Here is a 5,741-nt window from a genome sequence, read left to right on the forward strand (position 1 = left end):
CCTCCATTATTATTGTTCTTTTCCACTACATTCGTAGGTGTTTCTTTTTCTTCTTCCATGTTTTCCACGACAAGGTGCATATAGTTATTTTGTTCTTGCAGTCTAACCGTAGCGCCATGAAACTTGGTGATGTAACGTTCTTGCTAGCTAGCAAGGTCTTTATGTTGATGACGAGAGCGGTTAGAAGGATTCTTCTCAGTTTCAATCCTTACTATCAACTTTTGATTAGGGGAAATTAGTCGTACCACGTGAGATGGGTTACATAGGGTTAGGGCGAGCTGGCTCTCTGCTCGATCAAGGTGATGGGTGAGACGTTGTATATTAGTTTGAAGCAGGTCCTTCATATCCATGAGTTCTTGTTTTCCTCTTGCGAGTTGAGCCTTTATGGTTGCAATCTCTCGTGTTTGATTTTCAATGGTAATTTGATGCATGGAAAGGGCGGCTTGAGCACGAGTACGAGGGGTGGCCATTTCTAATACGTATCGAATGAAAAAGGGATCAAAGTTACATTATCAGAAAAGCAAGGTATTTGGATCGAACAGAGTGAGATTATACAAAATTGGAAAGTTTAGCAATTTTTGCATAGATTGAAAGCAGTTGATGAGATTGAATTTCGAAATTCTAGGCGAAAGTATAAGCTATCCAATTATGGCGATAGCTTGAATTTGAAGATTTAAACAAAAGGAGATGAATATGATGTATCAAAATGATTTGGACAGGAAGGCATGGGCTTTTGCCAAAATTTGATTTCGCCAAATTTTCTATCAAAATCACAGCCGGATTATGAACATGGCGGCGCTGATATCACTTAAATGTCATACCCCGAGATCGAAGAGTCGGTGACATCCGGCATTGTTTAACAATTGTATGAAAACAATAAGCCTCGTAGAAAATAGCCAAAACCCAGTCTTTTTCATAAATAACTTTGTCTTTTACATTGACAACAAAAAGATAAATTACATCAATAGAGTTGCGGAAGCAAAATTCAAAAATATACAAAATCTTGATCTTTGATATTTTGATACGGTCACCAGCCCCAGAAAGTCTCATGTTCTTCCTCATTCAATTCCTCTTCATTCTTATCTGGAGAGATGTAAGGGGTGAGTGCTTTGGAAAACAATCAGCAAGTGGGGGCCGATCGATTATCACAAATACATAAAAGATAATTTCAAAACATCTTTTGAAAAACTTCCAGAACCTATCATATCAAACAGTAACCGAATCAGACTCGAAAGGTGAAACAGAACTTATCAGAACAGAACTTATCAGAACAAACGGAACACTGTTATTCATCTCTATATCCATGGTCAAATTGTCCACCATATGTTAGTCCTCTAAGTGGTGAGGCCAGAACAATGTTTTATACCCACGGATGGGGGCCATGACATAGTTTTATACCCACTGATGGGGGCCTAGACATAATTTACAAACGTCGTTCCATATCCAATTCGAATTATAATAGTGTATTATAGAATAAGATTCATCAAACATTATTATCCAGGTGAGCATGTTTTTGAGGGGACTGGAGGTGCCGAACTCTGAGTCGGCAAGACTGGATGTGCGTGCACGACCTGAGGAACACGTTTTCTCCGGACATGATGTTTTTTTAATGAGTTTTGAGAGGACATGAGTATTTTATACATTGGTTTTGTTACGATGTAGGTTTTAGGATTTTTACTCATTACGTTTACGAATTTTTCGGTTGGTCGGTTTGGCCATTTTAACTGCATTGTTTTAAGTTGTTAAATATTTACGATTATTTTTTTATAATGTTTTTTCAGTAGGATTACATGCATGAAATATAATTAAGTGCATATTTTGAAAATGTGAGCTTTTAAATATATATATATTTAAATAAGTAGAAGTTTCAGCTATCCTCCTTAGTTTCTCAATCTTTTTCAAAAGAGTTCTTCCACGTCTCTTCGATGCACGTTTAACGCGATTATCTCAAATGTTTCGTGCGTATATACGCAAAGGCACGACCAAAATATTGTTTTTCTCATTATTCACATCATCATATGCTGATTTGTGTGTTTATGCATGAGAAATTATTAGTTCTATTACGTTGCTTCGTTTTTGCAAGGTTTGTCATGAACTATGCATACCAATTTACATATAACTCACGTTTTTCCATGGCTTTCGTGCAAGGGCTGCTAGACCTAGGTTTCAAGGGACTAAACATGTCGAGGTCTATGGTGGATAAGGTTGAGAGGGCTTCGATTCAGGTCTAAGGGGAGAGGCCGATCGCTTGGGTCCTAGGAAGCAGATAGCGGCTAGATCGGGTAAAGTAGATGGTGTGGCCATGCATGGCTCGTTCCAGGAACTGGCTTGGAACGTGTGTGGTCCATGACAAGGACTTGGACTTGTCCATGATCGGCTGGTAGAGTGACAATGCATGGATCGAAGCGAGGAGGCGATTTAGGGCAAAATGGTGGCTAGATCGAGTGTTTCATGGTGAACCGAGGGTTGCGCGTACATGAGGCTGACAGTAGTGGTTAGGTCGGTCCAGGAGGGTCCAGAGGTGGGCTAGGAGTTGTTGGTTGGAGGCAGTTCCGATCTGGTTTGGGCTAGGATCAAGTTCTCGAGAGTTAGTGAAACTAGGGTTTTCGGTGCACACGTACAAGAAATTCCAGCAACGTTTCAGTGGCATACGAAGGTCTTAATTGGGCGGGTTTAGGTTGATTAGGTGCTGGTAGGGTGTGAATAAGTGTTGGTTAAAATTTGGAAAAGTTTGGTTAAGTTTCGGGTTAAAACTGGGACCCCAGTCCAAGTTTTAGAACGAATCGTAAAAATTATGGAACGGGCTCGAGGTTACATCTAGGAAATGATTATGAATATGCTTTGAGGTATTTTAAGGAGTATGGTTGGCTTCGGGTCGAAATTTTAAGGTCCAGGGATAAAATGGTCAATTAGGGTTTCCAGGGGCAAAATTGTCATTTTGCACCCGGATCGATTTTGTAACGTCTACTCGATTTAAAAGTGCGGAAATATTTTTTATTTTTTTTATAACGTTCACATTTTCCAAATATCATTTAAAATAATCGTATTTATTTGACTATAAAAATAGCGCATTATAAAATAACCAAACTCATCCATAATCATACAAAAACATAACTAATAAAAATCTTAAAATCATCAACGTATGAAAATATTCATCTCCTCTTAATCTCATAAATCGTAATGCGGAAAACATGTGGTCCTCGGGTCGTTTCATCCCACCAGGTCTGCCTACTCAGAGTTCGGCACCTCCAGTCTCCTCATCATGAAGCTCACCTGCATCACACACGCATAATGAGTCTAAAAACTCAGCACACCTATACGAGGAATAACAAGTACATATACAGGCACACAACAGTGAAAAATATCATACTCAACATATCTTTCATGAACTTAAAAAACTTAATGCCAACATACCTTTCATGAACTTAAAAGCATAATGTAAACGTGTTGTGTAAAATCATATCGTCTCAAAGCATGTTATCTCATGTCATCATATACATAAACGTGTCGTGTAAAATCATATCGTATTAAAGCATGTCATCTCATGTCGTCATATACGTATACATTTTCTTTTTAATTGAATTCAGTTCATTAATTGTAACTTTCGTATCAGCTCTATCAATAAATCCATCTATAAAACCGTGGTACCCGGCGGCGGGGACATCAGCGACAGCATTACCCGTCCACTGAGCCTTGGCCTCAGCTCATCATATCTCATACTATCGTATACATATACATCGTCAGTCACAACCAATTCTCATCCTTCAAAAATATCATTATATTCATCACTTAATAAAAACATGCATATACGTAACTTTTCTTTTAAACCAAGCATGTAACGTATATTTTCATAAAATCTTAAAAATCATGATCATGATGCATAAACCTTTAAAACATAGTAAATTTGTGCTCAGGGCGCTGTCTTGACCAAAATCTCACCCCGGGTGCAAAATGACCATATTTCATTTGAAAATCCAAAAATTACCATTTTGCCCCTAGACGTAAAATTCCATGTTTTTGACATTTTCTTAATTCCATTGACACTAACATGTTCCAAATAATTATAAGCCTACATGAATTTTCTCATATTTTTATTTTGCCTAAATCGATAACTTTTAAATTAATCTTTAAATATAACATATTAATGCGTTTTAATCTCGAATTAAACCAAAACTTAGCATAAAATTCCAAATTAAAACTTAGACTTCTAATAATTATTTTAAGTTAAATATAATTTCCCATAATTTTTATTAAGCTTAAATCTAGACGTTTCCATTAATCCTATAATTAACGTTTCGTGTGACGATTAAATCCCGAATAAATCCAAAACTCATTATGTTGATCCAAAGCTTACTAAACTCCTTAAGATGTCCCAAAACATATTTAAAAGCATCCCTAGATGTAAACTCGAGCTCATTTCATAACTTAACTGAATTGTTTTAAAACTTTGGACCGGGATCCCGGTTTTAATCCGAATCGACTCGAAACTTAACCGAATTTTTCCAAACTTTTTGTCATATCTTAAAACACTATAATGGTCCTACAATCTTAATTTCAGACCCTTCTATCCACGGCTGATGGTCCAGCATTTGATTGAATCTCTCGGTCCTACCAACTTAAATCACCCTTGTGCACTAACCTCCAAGGTCACGTTCTAGCTCACCACCGACGGTTCAAGCCTCGACTCCACCTTACCTAGACCACCCTAGGACCTTGATGTACCCACTAGACTCACGGCCCCAGCTACATGCAGGCTGCAACCTGCTGAAAGCCTAGAAATAAAACAACCCATCATCCGAGTCCTAGCCCCTCGCACTTGCACTCGATCAAACGGCCTTGAGGACTGTTCCAGCAGCGGTCAAGCCTCTCTAAACCATGTCTCAGACCCAGCAGAGCCTGATCCAAGTCTTGGTTCAGCCCTCTCACCGTCGACAAACCAAATCTCTCGATCTTGACCTCACACACCCTCACATGCGCTTGACCGAACGAATTTCCCTCGAGCTTGGCAACCCAAATCTCCAGCACCTATACATCATTAAACACAGCCTGCACAACCCTCTAACATCACTAACTTGACAGCCCCTTGCACAAAAATAGGAAAAACGTGAGTAGTTGATCAAAAGATGCAAGAACATATGTAAAAACCAAAGATTCTTCATGAATAATCCAAAACCGAGAATTCCACCTACAAATAAACACATAACAGCATATATATAGCGTATATGATGCAGAAATAAAAGTACGTGGCGTGCCTTTGATGTATATGAACGAAACTTTGAAGAACCGCGCAACGGAAAAGCACCGAAGAATTTTCTTGAAATCAAAATGCTATGGCCGATGGTTTGCTGAAGGGAGGCTGCTGAATTGATATAATGAGAGTGGGGATAAACTAAATAAAGAGGTGTCGGTTGGTGTGGCAGAGAAGGATAGGTGTAGGGTTAATTGGTTATTAAAGTATCATTAACAATTAGGTTAATTAGCTTTTATTTTAAATTAAAAAGGAATTAAAAGAGTTTAAGCCCAATAAGCTTAAAAATAGGTCCATTAAATCCAAACATACTCCCGAAAAATATTTCGTGTTGGAAAGATTTTGAAAATATTAACCGAAACCTCAAAAAGTCTCTCGATTCGATAAAATTTGCGTATCGGATAAAAATAAAATCCTACGTTATAAATACACAATAAAATCCCATTTTTGAAAAATACACTTAAAAACATCTTATATTAATTAATAAAAATTA

At 37.7% G+C, this 5,741-nt stretch overlaps 1 long non-coding RNA gene across 1 annotated transcript; it reads right to left on the bottom strand.

The window, feature by feature from the left end:
* Positions 1-3,031: 3,031 nt before the first annotated feature.
* On the bottom strand, positions 3,032-5,378 carry LOC142504748 (uncharacterized). Its single transcript, XR_012804340.1, has 2 exons — positions 5,253-5,378; positions 3,032-3,273 (listed from the first exon to the last, which is right to left on the bottom strand). It is a non-coding gene; the product is annotated as an uncharacterized LOC142504748 (long non-coding RNA).
* Positions 5,379-5,741: the final 363 nt, after the last annotated feature.

The sequence above is a fragment of the Primulina tabacum genome, chromosome 10 (genome assembly GCF_025594145.1).
Source record: "Primulina tabacum isolate GXHZ01 chromosome 10, ASM2559414v2, whole genome shotgun sequence".
In the NCBI taxonomy this organism is placed as follows: domain Eukaryota; kingdom Viridiplantae; phylum Streptophyta; class Magnoliopsida; order Lamiales; family Gesneriaceae; genus Primulina; species Primulina tabacum.